Source organism: Belonocnema kinseyi, chromosome 6, assembly GCF_010883055.1.
Source record: "Belonocnema kinseyi isolate 2016_QV_RU_SX_M_011 chromosome 6, B_treatae_v1, whole genome shotgun sequence".
NCBI classification, from domain to species: domain Eukaryota; kingdom Metazoa; phylum Arthropoda; class Insecta; order Hymenoptera; family Cynipidae; genus Belonocnema; species Belonocnema kinseyi.
In genome coordinates this window covers 97662537-97675656 of record NC_046662.1, presented here as the reverse complement: position 1 = coordinate 97675656, position 13120 = coordinate 97662537, and the positions used below count along the sequence as shown (strand labels likewise).

General features: G+C 33.6%; 1 protein-coding gene across 1 annotated transcript in view; it reads left to right on the top strand.

Annotated features, from left to right (window-relative positions):
- LOC117174171 overlaps positions 1–13120 on the top strand; it is a 166108-nt gene that overhangs the window by 109902 nt on the left and 43086 nt on the right. The window lies entirely within an intron of this gene.

Sequence of the window (13120 nt, the reverse complement as noted above, 5' to 3'; positions counted from 1 at the left end):
ATTATAAGTATAAATATAAGGACATTTAATTCTGGCAACTATTTTTTCTGTGCAGTTCTTCATCGGAATTGATAAATATGTTAACAGCGATTTTCAATGTAGATTCAGTTTAGGTGTCTCCATGGCAACGCATCTGTATCTGAGAGGCGGTTGGACGAAAGTCATGAAAGGAAGGGAATATCGATGTATGAAGGAAGGATAGTCTACTATTATCGATTAAGACATTGAATTATCCTATTAGAAAAATAATACCCGAGTTTGTTATTTTAAAACTACTGTGTTGACTATTTTAATGCGTTTGGAGCAGCACAGTAAAATTAAGTGTAATCTTTATGTTATCTTTGGTTTATATCGATGCACTAAAATCCAACTTCACCCATTTTAATATCAACCGCAACAAAAATTACCTCCTCAATTTCCGAATGTAATTACTAGTTTATTATTTGGCCTTGGGCTATTTTACCTGCATACATTTTCAACATAATTTCTTACAAGGATTATGAAAAAAAAAAATTAATTAAAAAATGTTGATAAATATTTCACTAAACAAATAATAATAATTTTTAATAACGAAATTATTTAAACGAATTCTATTTGTTTAAATAATTAAAAATTAAAAAAACATAATACATATTTCACTAGACGCATATTAATAATTTTAAGAAAAGAAAGACGAGATTACAGTGTTCAAAAGGTCGATTTCATAAAGAATTGACATTTTTGTTTCAAGGGTAGTTTTCAGGTACTCGTGAGTATGTGTTAGGGGTGTCAATCCCATATGTCTGATACCCCGTGCAGAAATGGTGACTCGGTTTTGGTAGGGTGCTAGTTATTTTGCCTAACTTAATGGGGCGCTGAACGGGAAATCTGGAAAGGACCCGACAAGAACGTCACGTTATTTTATTGACATTAAATTCTCAACTATACTTCGTCACGTACGATATCATAAATACTTGACGACATTCATCAGATACTTTCGAACTTCGGAAAAAAGGTTCTTGAAACTCGATTGGTTAAATACGATTTTTAAACGCACTTAGATGATTTGAAATTAAATCAATATTTAAGAAAAATTCTTTTCCAATTTTTAAGGCACCAAATGTTTTTAATTTTTTTTTTTTTTTAATTTAAGTATAATTTAGCATAATAACATTAAATTACTTTTTTGCACTCACAGCCATATTACCCGTTTTATCTGTTGCGGGCTTTACAAGGTCCCCTCGATAAAATAATTAATTGATAGAAATTGTTTTTAATATATATCTTTATGAATAAAATCTTTTATCTAATTTGATTGAAAAATGTAGTGCTAAAAAGAGAGTGTCAAATAGCACACGACAATAACCTGTAGAGGGCCAGCCGAGGGAAAGCCTAGATTCTTCTAGCTAGAAAATCTGACTGCGGCCTCGCGTAAAAACCAATATTTATAGTTTAGACATAAAGAGGCAATTTCTACCCGGGTTCTGCGATTAAGAAAATATTAAATTGGAAATTAATTATTTACACTTTTTAAACGAACAACAAGAAAGGTTCAATTAGTATGAAAAATATATTTTATTTATTATTTTTGAATCTTATTAAAGAACTTTAATTGCAACACAGTCTATAAATTATTTTTACAAAGTGTAACTAAACTTTTATATACTTTTACACTTCTATTTTCTTCTGCATATCTCATTTTTCGAACATTTATCATCTTTAGGATAAATTACTTTTACGAGTATCATCTTGAACATTTATAACCTCACTTTCGCCTTCTACATTGTCACTTTCGTCTACTATTTTCGATTGCTTAGTGCGTAATTCTTTTTATTGGATAACTTTTTCTCCTGATTTGGCTTAACGCCCTTTTTCTCTCCATGGTTCCGTCAATAATAATAAAATAACTAATAAAAAAATACATATAGTCATCAACCTCACAAGGCACCAAACTTTTGGAGCATATAAGGCTATCAAACATTGGATGCATTGGCATGGTCACAGTACTGCTTGTTTACCCGCCATGGTTTGAATTTATTGTATAAATAAAGACTCCTATGATTGTAATTTATTAAAAATTCCATTTTTATAGTTATTGGCAAATTTAGGGAAATACCTTTCGTATTTGAGTAGTGCATGTCTAAATTCTACGTTAGGATCTCTCCAAAATTCTCTATAATAGTCTAGAAAACAAACAGAGGTAACCCTACCAACCCCTGATAAGAGCCTGCATAACATTTTCTTGTCAAGTTACCCTTTCTAACACCCGATCACTTCCCTGTTTAAAGTAGGCAATATTAGGGCATTTTCTACACGGAACATGAAATTCTTCGTTGGATAATTCTCTATAGGCCCCTATACTTTCCCGTCACATTTTTTCAAACCCTAAAAAATTATTCTAAAAACCCAAAAAAGTGTTTTTCCCCATGCATTTTACTTGGGAAACTTCAAGTCATAACCGGCACTGTTAAAACAAACAAAATTTTAAATTAAAATCAGGGAAATTTTTTTTTCGGAGTCGGAATAAAATGGGGGGGGGGGGATATCGTTGCCCTCTAGCATGCAATAAAATTTGCCATGCATATTTGGACCACCCTACTGTACACTCACGGCGAAAATCATCTACATAACTGTTTTTTGAGCTGTTGCTAAAGTTAATTAGTTTTGATAGTATTAACATGAAAATTATTTTCTACTAATCAGTTTTATCGAAAGATATTGGAAGAAAAATCTCCGTAGTATTTTTTGAAATTGTTAGGATATTTAAAAAATTTTCTCTAGATTCTACCCTTTAGAATCAAGGAATTGCGCAAGAAAATCGAAAAATAGTCGCAAAATTTCAGAAATGTGTAAATAATCACACAATTTTGTTTAAAATTAAATCATTATTCATCATTTAAATAAATTTATCTAATGTTCATAAAAATATTCTTGTTTTGAATTTTTTAAATCGTGTGCTGAGTACGCACAATCAATATTTTAAATTCCATCTCTTATGCACCAAGTTTGACCGTAGTATATAATCTAGGAAAAATAATATCAAAATATCTTGATAATTTAGGAAAATACTATATATCTATCTGACTTGCTAATTGACATTTTTCCTCCAACTTGGCCTTATTGGGATGAAGAGTATCATTACTTTTCGGGCTTAATGAATCAATTTCTCCCTTTTTGTATGTATTCACGGAAATCTCAGCCAAAAAAACCTTATAAACAAAATTTTCGACTTTCAGAAGACAACCAAATTTGGAGAATTCTAACCGTTAATCTCGGTTTCGATTCTAAAAGGTAAACTTCCCCAAAGAACTACACAAATATCTTCTCTTGTTTTCGCTAACGTAAGACTTTTTGATCTTCTGCTATTTAGGTCTCTTCCCCAAGGATTTAGAAAAAAATTATTAACACAAATTTGGACTCTCATAAGACAATCAAAACTTGCGAAAAGTCTCTGTGAATCTCCGGTTTCGAATAAAGAAGTTAAATTTTCACAGAGAGCCGACCAAATGTCTCGTTTTTAATCTTCAGCAATTTAAACCTCTTTCCCCAAGGGATTATAAAAAACTATAAACAAAATTTGCGACTTTCGAAGGACAAGGAAATTTAGATCATTCTGTTCGAAAGCTATTGCCCCCATGAGAAAGAAAATTATGAACTAAATTTTTGATTTTCGGAAGAAACAACATTTTCGTGGTTTTGGAATAAACGTCGGCTTTTCGATCCTCAGGTATAAAAACCTGTTCTAAGGGGTTGGGGATTAGTAGATTAATCTTCTAGCGGAAAATCGTGTTTTTCTTATTAACGAAGTTCTGCCTTATTATTTTTTCCGGTTGAAAAACGGCAAAATCCGGCTTGCTTCACATAGACTCGAAAAATTTTCGTATTTTGAGCATGTATTGTAAAAAATTATAAAAAATAGTGTGTACTATTTTTAAAATATCTCGGGAACCTGCTACAATTTTGCATGTTTTAATTGCTTTAATTTTTAATTAAATAGGTTTTTCAAGATTTTATGGTGTAAATTTCATCTTTATGCTATAACTTTCCTAAGTCTAACAAAAGTTAAAAGCAGGTTGTCATGTTTCAAAGTCGTGGTTATTGACTCTCAAGTTTTAAAACCTCGAAATTCTCCGTTCAACTTAGAACGGGTCCAGCATACTCGAGCAAACTTCAAACTATAATATTTCTGGTTTAAATAGACTTAGCTCCATTTATTTTGTTTAATTGTAGCCTAGAGTCTTGCAGAAACGAATATTGTTAAATCAGATATAAAAATTAATTGAGTATGATAATTATTTTGCATAACATTAGTAAACTTGTTGAGAAAAAACACTTTGCTGAGAAAAACGTCCGGGTCTCTGGGACCCGTTCTAGCACTTGAGGGTTAGTAATGTTCACTGTCTTAAAATAGGTTAAAGATTTAATATACCTTGAATTCTGATGTAACAGAGGTTTCAATTGAAATTTCATCAGTTATTATGAATTTCAAGGTCCGATTGTCTGCATCGGTGAGAACCTTTCAACCAAAAAGTTCACTAATATTTGCTAGTTGCGTATACTGCTGCAGGCCATTACTTTGTAATAATTTTGTTTGAGTTTATTGTTCACATAAATAATGTGTTTAAATGAAAAATCATACAGGAATAGAATCTTGCGACGTATGATCGCAATAATGGCGGCCGCCGGATTGTTGACGTAAAAATTTGTGGGCATGTTTAGTAGATTTAATTGAAGCATGACGTTAAATTAACAAAATTATTTTGATGCGTAAACAAAATCATTCTCTACGCTGTAAAAAAGTATTAATTCAGGGCTAATTTCAGTTATTAAAATAAGACTCAGGAAAAACTGTGTCGCGTGTTACTTAATTGATACCACTGGTAAGCACCCACATTGATTTGTTTTATTAACTTATTCATTTGTTTTATTAACTTATGCATCTATGAGCTTGCATTTTACGATAATAATCCCACTTACCGTAAGAACTGTAAGGAAGTTTTTGTTGCAGATAATAGAATTTTGCGATAATTTATGAAAGTTGCCATATATAATTGATCAAATTACCGTATATTCCCAAAAATTTCCGGAAACTTATAGAAATCTTTCAATTGAATTTCAGGTAATCTATCCTTAGTTTCCATAAATGACCTGTAATATTTCCATAAATTAGCAAAAAATAAATTACCAAAAATTTTATTACCTAAGAATTTTGGGTAACTTATGGTAAGTTTAAATAATTGCCTTAAAATTACCATAAATAACCGAAAATGTCAGGAAATTTATAGACATTTTTACTTTGAATTTTTGGCAATTTGCGATAATTGAACATAAATTGCCTGCAATATTACCATAAATTACCAAAAAAATTCATAAATTTCCGGAAATTGATCAAACTGTTTGAAATTGAATTTTGGGTAATTTATGGTAATTTAACATATTATCTGTAAAATTATCATAAATGATCGAAAATTTAGACATTTTCAAATTTAATTTTTGGGAAATTTATGGTAAGTTACCATAAATTATCCTTAAAATGACCGAAAACCATGCTTACTTTATTCGAATTCTAATATGGGCTGAAATCATGACTATATTTCGAGAAATGTCTGAAATCATCCATTTGTTATAAAAAATATCGTGGGCGCTCGACTACATCTCGTACTGAAAACATTCTCTTGTCGAAAAACTCCTTATTCTCACCCTAGATGCATAATATACTATGAATACGATGTTTGATATCTTTTGCAATGATGTCGTGGTAGGTGCAAAATTAGGAACATGATGTAATTTGGAGTGCGTATGTTACCGCTGTCATCCTTACACGTTTGTCTTGAGCGTTCAAGGTGATATTAGTCGCCTCTGGATGCTTTCTTAGAACTACCATCTACCACTCCATAGGTTTTTAGTCTTGCTTCGCGATAGTCTTGAAGGTTTCTTCGAATGCTGCCAAGGATAATGTTCAATATATTCAGTGTATCTTGTGTGCACTTTTCTTGTAGCGGAAATCACAATAGGATGAATAGATAAATGTTTCACATTCTTCCATTCTGTCGCAAGCAATGTCAATTATGAAGAATCTTCCACCTTTTTTTCACGCATCGCGATGTCGTATTTCTATTAGAAAATGGACTCGTGAGCTTTTACAAGTCGCGAATGAACGTCGCTAGTGTATAGCCGAATCTAGCCGGGACTTATTTTCCTTGGATTTCCGATCAGAGTCCGAGTTGTTTCATAAATCTGAAGCATACGTAAGGGCAAACGATTATTTTCGTTTGTATGTTCTATTTCTTATACTTTTTCAATCTCCCTCATTTATGAACAATCGTTTTTTGCAATTAATATTAAGAATTATCACTTTTCATTAACACAGTTAGACGAAACTTTTTCTTACGAATCCAACGATACCAAAAACTCATTTTTCATAAAATGTCACTGACGTATCTTTAGTTTGTACAGCAGACATCATTATGCCTGTACGTATATTCTCTGTGAGCCATTACGCGACAACCACTAGTAATGTGCTCCGTGGGTTCGATGGTATCTTCACATAATCGTCACCATTCAACCATGTCTTGATGTAACACGGGTTTGTGATCATTTTTGGCGCTGACAATGATGTCCTGAATCGTAATGATGAATCCTTCTTCATCTCGAAACAGGGTGCCCTTTTTTAACCAAATATATTAGATGCCTCTCTATCCACTTCATGTTGATCTAACGTTTTGGGGTGTTTCTATTGCGTTTCTCTTATTGAAGGCATCCTCTGAAGACAAATTCAATGACGTTTAATCGAAATTTCACAGTAATATAAGAATCTGAATTTCAGTAGAAAAAGGCGGTTGACTTTCAGATGTAAGCAAAAGGATCATTTGCCTGTTGAAAGTCAACTGATGATGATAACATGACTTTAAGTAACGCGCTTGGTTGGAAGTCAGCTACTTTATGTACGTAAAATGAACTTTATAGGTCAATTTAAGACAGAAAGATTGTTGACTTTCCGTCAACGCATGTATGTGAGATGAAACTTATAGGTTAATTTAAGTCAGCTGATTGTTGAAATTCATAAAATTTATGGGCTATCGTTCAGTTATTAGGAACATGAAATTAATGTAAAATTAAAAATTGAATAATTTTAGGCAATAAATTTTTTTTGAATGTTAGCATTAAATAAATTATTTAGTTATGCCTAATAAATCAAGTTGTTTCATCCTCCAAGTCAATGAGATTAGTAGAAGGAAAAAAGAACTTAATGACACTAATCAAGGCACTTATATACATTTCAAGCTGCCAGGTACAGAACGTCAATCTTAATCCTTTTTCATATCTTTTTTTATCACATATGTACCATTATTCTATTTATACTCAAAATCCTTCATAGATCTGAGTACATATGTCAAAATAGAAAACTTTGTCAGTGAATTATCCTATTACTCGCATATCAGATACGAGACACTGCACTTAAGTTCCATTTCTAGTTGAAATTAAGTGACTTACTTAATTTAATGCAAAAATGAAATTCATCTACATTCAAAATTCATCATCTTGTATTACTGTGTTGATTTACAGATACACTTTGCTTTATATTAAGATGTTGTACAGTGCAGAATCTCGATTGCTGTTAAAATACGAGTAGCATCGCAACCTCATAACTTGTGACTTATACAGTTTCTTGACATCTACAATGTCCTTACCAGGGGGTAGGGGCAATGGTACGAGGTAGGTATAGATGACTATATCATGGTATAACTACCCTTTCAATCGTCGAATTAACGTGGTGCATTCGGTGCTTCCTCATTTCTACGCGGGTGGTTCTATTTAACCTTTCAAGGTCGACTTTCGACCATTTTATGAGCTTAAGGAAGTACGCCAGGACAGGGATAACATAACTGTTGACAGCCCTGATCTTCTTTGCCGAGTTAAAAGAACTCTTCAGAACCAATTGGAGTCTTCTAAGGAAGGCAGTCGTTAAGCTTTTCTTAACCATCTTATGTTGAATACCTTTAGATTCGAGAATACCTACGTATTTATATGATTCGCCTTCAGCAATTGCCTCGATATCGTTCTTGTGTTCATAATCTAGCTCTGCGGGCCCTAATTCTCCTCAGGTTAAATGCATTTATCTACTCCCACCTCCATGTGGATGTCATTGGAAGACTACTTTGCGACATCGATCACTTACTGCAGTTTGTAGTCTGAAGTAGCGTATAGCTTCAGGTCATCCACGTATAGAACACGGCTATCTTTTATTAAGTTCAACCCCAAACCAATGCACATCCAGTTTTACTTTTACACGTGTTTCTGGGATTTCCTCGGTTATTTTAAGCCATAAAAAAAAACAATCGTACTACATGCTTCTGAGAAAAACTATTTCTTCATTTTTAACAATTAAAAATCTTATTTTTCTTGTGAGTGAAATTATATATAAATATTAGCTCATAATTCAAAATTTTTCCCATTTCTGAAATCTATAAAAATGTACTCTTACTAGATTTTCATTTTGTGTATTTTAACAAATTTTCCCAAAAATAGTTTAATAAACTGCAACATTGTATTTCTAAAAACGTTTATCTTTAGTTTAGTGACAATCTTCCTGACCTTAAGAGTGGACAACCCGTGTGGAAAAATGTCTTGAAAATGTTTTTTCTATCACCTTGACAGTCTAGTCTAGTCTAGGTCTGGCGTTGATCAGCGATCCAATAGAAAAAAATCCTAAGTTCCATCACCAAATTTTTTTTCACTTACTTTCAAAACATTACAGGGTGTCTAAAATGATGGTAAATAAGAAATTAAAACTATGAAAACACGACTTTCTTTCTTATCATCTTGACAGTCTGGTCTGGTCGGCGTGCAGACATCTTGCTAGTTGACGTCACACCTTGAAGTATTCTAACAGTGCTTTGCTCCGACCTCTCGGAATTAGTGCTAGTTTTTGTCGATCAAGTGTAACAAACTGTCAGAATTTCTTATTATTTTCTTAATAATATATTAATCCAGCCAAAAGTTAGCCAAAGGTTAGCCAAAAGTTCGTTATTAAATAAATAGTAAGTACAAACCTACTTTCTATCTATTATAGAAGAATAAGTATTCGAAACGATAAATCAATTTATTGATTTTATTTGTGGCAGTAGATTTTTCACGCAAAATTTGAATTTTTACTGATTATATCAAACATGTATATTATATACTTTTATAGTAAATCATGTTTTGCTTTTTGAGCGTATCTTCAAAGCGGATCCTCTAAACATGGTCGATATGATTCTCAACGATGGAACATCAATCGATCAGCCATTAACTAGTGGCTGACGAGCCAATAACTCGCGGCTAACCAGCCTGTAACTAGCAGCTGGCCAGCTCATAACTAGCGGCTGACCAGCCCATGTCTAGCGGCTGACCAGACGGTCTGGTCTGGAGCTAGCCAGAAAAACCGTTACACTTTCGGCTAGGCCCAGGCCAGACCATCTGGTCAGTTCCAGGGCTGGAAACCTGGCGGTCTGGTCTGGGCCAGGCCAGCGCCAGCGCCAGAACACTTTGCCACACGGGAAAAAATGGTTTGTATCTCAAAAGTTGTATTAAAAAATAGTAAATTTGTTGTATTTTAGTTTATTTCTTATCAACTTTTTCTATTTTATTTTAACTGGTTGAATCACACTGGACAATCTTCTGGTAAGGATATATTTTCTTTTATTTTTATTTAATTTTAGAAATAATTTTTTTATATATCATTTTTAGAAAACCAATTTTTCTTCACTTTGAAGCTCTGATGCCAGCCTGGCTCAGGTTTGACTTTATCTAGACCGTCTAGTCTGGAAGCTCTATTCTGGCCCAGGTTTGGCACTGGTCAGCTAGCCAAAAAGGAAAAAAATCAAAAGTTCCATCAGCAAATTTTTTTGACATACTTCACAAATATTACAGGGTGTCTAAAATAATGGAAAATTAGAAATTCAAAGTATAAAAACAAGCCTTTTTTTCTATCACCTTGACAGTCTGGCCTGGCCCAGGTCTGGCGCTGATCGGCGAGCCAATAGAAACAAAAATGTTAAGTTACGTCACCGAATTTTTTTTTTTTTGACGTACTTTGAAAACGTTGTAGGGTGTCTACAATGATAGAAAATAAGAAATTCAATCTATGGAAACACGACTTTCTTTCTTATCATCTTGAAAGTCTGGTCTGTTCCAAACCTGACGCTGATGAGCGGCCAAGAAAAAAACTTAAGTTCGATACAGTAAATTTTTTCTTACATTTCAAAAAGTTACAGAGCCTATAATGAAATTTTTTTAAATAAAAAAGTTTATAGTGAAATTTTTTTATCCAAGTCATTAAAACAATCAAGTTTTCCCAAGTAATTGTAATTCATTGCTGGGCCCTCGGCGTGCAGATATGTTGCCAGTTGACGTCACAATTTTATATATTCTGACAGTGCTTGGCTCCGACCTCTCGGAAACAGTGCTAATTTTTGTCGATCAAGTGTCACAAACTGTCAGAATTTTTTATTTTTTTTCTAATTGTTTAAAGTTGTGATGTTTCGTCTTTATGAGATTTTCTGCGATTGAAAATTATTCAATTTATCGACATCGCCTATTTCAAAGCTATTTTTATTTTTCTTATTATTTAAAGGAATATTTGAAGTCACGTGATTTCTCAGTTTGAGTGTGTGATGATAGCCTTGTCGCTTGAGAAAAACAGTGTGCGAGCAGAGGTGAATCGCGATAGATCGTAGTCCGATCTTTTCGAATCAGTAAAGTGATTGACTGAATAAAGACATTAATTATTACATCTCACAAAAATGTCTATATAAACGAGTGAGTGATCTGTGTGGTTCTAAAAAATGGTCTTAGTCTGCCAAGTATTCTATACTTAAAATAAAACTTGAACTTGTTATTATTTCTAACGATTCTTCCCTGTTTGTTCCTGATCTGGCAAAATTAATATTTATAAACATAAACATTAAGCGAAATGGTCCTTCGAGACGGATAGAAAATCGGGAAAAAACATTCAAAAGTGTAAAATTAATACTGAAAAGACGAAAATTAAAAATTTCATTTATTGAAAGCACAGGAACTAGGTGGAAAATATGACGCCTTGAGGTTACATAGCAAGGATAAACTGGTGACAACATCTTCGCACGTACTGTAAGGCAGCCGTCCTTCTCCAAACAGTCTGTACTGTACTCTTTCATGCTGTCATTCTTCACTGGATCGGTCTTTCATTATGCTTTACCTGAAGGAAGAAATAACAGGCTTGCCAGCTGATATTTAGATGATTTTCAACACACTTAAGTTTAGACTTCATATATTTCTAACCTTCTCCAGTGGTAAGATGACAACTTTAATTTACCCATAATGAGAGAGGCTCGTTTTGGCGAACAAAATCATAATTTAGACCTTAGTATTTCAGTGATGATTTATTGACATTTTATTCATAATTATGCTCTCGTACACTAAAATTTGAACGCATTGTCAGAGTACTTTAAAACTAAAGTAAATAAGTTCTTTACTTCGCAATCAGACTTTTTAATTTTATCTGAATTATCAGCAATTGTCAATTTGAATTGCTCCTTTTGTTAAAATGGATCCATTATTCTCTGAGTTATCATAGATTTCTCAGGCGATTCTACGCACTGAAACCAATTTTAAGAACATTGGAAAAGCCAATCTAACAGTGGCTATTGTCAAATCCTGGATAGAACTTCTTGACCATCTCTGGAAGAGTTGTGAAACCCTGCATCTGGAAATTAAAGCTGAAACTACGTCGGCTGAGCGTGAGAAATTGGAATATTTCACAAAGTCTAAGTATCTAGCTATTGAAGATGCTTATCTCAATGCGCGAGATTATCTATATAATCAATTGGTCTTGCTTACTCCTGAGACTAAGGCTAATGAAAGTTTAAATCAGTCTCAAATTATTCGTCATGATTCCTTGCCTGTTAAACTTCCTCAAATCACTTTATCGGAGTTTTCAGGAGACTGCAAGGATTGGGAGAATTTCCGCGGTTTATTTAATGCTTTGATAATTCAAAACGATTCCTTGTCAAATGTAACAAAATTACACTATTTGAAATTGTCCTTAAAGGGCAAAGCTGAAGGTTTTTTAAGACATGTTTCGATAACTGATGCTAACTTTATCTCCACTTGAGAGTCGCTAAAGACCATATTTGACAGCAAAAGAGCTTTAATCTCAACTCATTTACAAGCCTTTATCAATCTTTCTAATGTGTCGAATAATATTCTGGAAGACTTAAAAAAACGTTCGCGATAAAACAAATGAGTCATTGGCGGCTCTCAGAAAATCTTAAACACAATTCAAAACTCTGTCTGTGAACGGGCGCAGGGAAGTTACTACAAGTAATCATTGTTGTTATAATTGTCTCACGCCTGGACATCGACCACACAATTGTGTTAGTAAATTCAAATGTTACGAGTGCGGTAGGAGACATAATTCCCTGTTGCATTCTGATGATTACGCAGCCACACAAAAAAAAGTGTGCGGATCTGGTAACAAGACACACGTATTCCTATGGATTTTGGGGTACTGAATTCTAATTTGGTATAAAAAATCACGCATCACGTCATGGTTGAGCCATAATGTCAAAAAATGACGAAAAATCATGCACTGAGGCAAATAAATTTCAAAATAATGCCAGTGATGAAAATTTTCACTTCAAAAACATGTCGACAACTGTGAAGGATCAACCCTTGCCTGATATCAACTTATTTAACATAACTTTACCCAACAGAACCTGACCTCACCTAACCTAAATTAACAGAACTTCGAATGGGTCAACTCGAGCCTAACCTAGAAATAAATCTAACCTAGCCTAACCCAACCTAACCTCACGAAACACAATTAAACTGATTGTGTTGTCCCGTTGTGTTTGCGGTACCGTTTCATTCAGCTACGGCTTAACCTACATAGAGGTTTAACCTATCCTAACCTAACAAAACCTGACCTAACCTAACCGATTACGCTGGCAACCGTGTTCTTGCGTACTTTCATATTTTGACATTAATAGCAGTAAATGTCTGGAGTTTCGTAAGCGCATGTTGCTAGCATTATTCGCCTGTGTCTGTAACCAGGGCACCTCCACGTGGTGACGGTGGGCAACGGATCCACATTGGCTGAGTCCCTGGGTAAACGGCGTTC